This window comes from Corella eumyota, chromosome 1 (assembly GCF_963082875.1).
Source record: "Corella eumyota chromosome 1, kaCorEumy4.1, whole genome shotgun sequence".
In the NCBI taxonomy this organism is placed as follows: Eukaryota; Metazoa; Chordata; class Ascidiacea; order Phlebobranchia; family Corellidae; genus Corella; species Corella eumyota.
This window is the reverse complement of record NC_137490.1, coordinates 20,790,633-20,791,315: the sequence shown is the minus strand read 5'-3', so window position 1 is coordinate 20,791,315 and position 683 is coordinate 20,790,633.

The following is a 683-nucleotide window of genomic DNA, read 5'->3' as shown; positions in this document are numbered from 1 at the left end:
AAAAAACTTAAATTAATTTTAAAAGTTATGCATTAATTACTTAAATTAATTTTAAGAGTAAGGCATTTAAAATTTTTGGGTTTGGTGACAGATACTTAAATTTTTGCATAAAATTGCCGCTTATGGCATGTTTTAAATCATAAATTTTTTTTACTTTGCAACAATGAAGTATTCATTTTATGTCATTTTTTGTATGTACATTTATCAATAAATAAAAAATAGCTGCTTAGAAAAACCAAATGAGGATAAAGCAATTGGACCCATAGAAAAAAGTTTTTGTTATTATTTGGAAACATTATTAAAAATAGAAAATAAAATTGTTTTTTAAGGGACGACGATGTTAGAAGTTGAACGAACGTACAAGTTACTGTCAGAATGTAGGAAGGCAGCTCTTTTAAGTTTATTTAAATATGGTTATTATAGTGTTGTTAACTTTAGTTAATGTTTTGTATAAATAATCTTAATGATAGGTTTTGTGTCAAGTAAGTTAATAAAAATTTAACACCTTAAAAAATAAAAATGTTAATATGGTATTTGCGTAGTTATTTATCTGTTTTATAGGAAAGACATTTGCAGGTACTTACTTATGCGTTGTTGACGTGTTCTGTAATGAAAATTATTATTAATTGACTAAGCTATTTGAATTGTTGGGTGAAGGATTTTAAATAATTTAATTTTCAGTA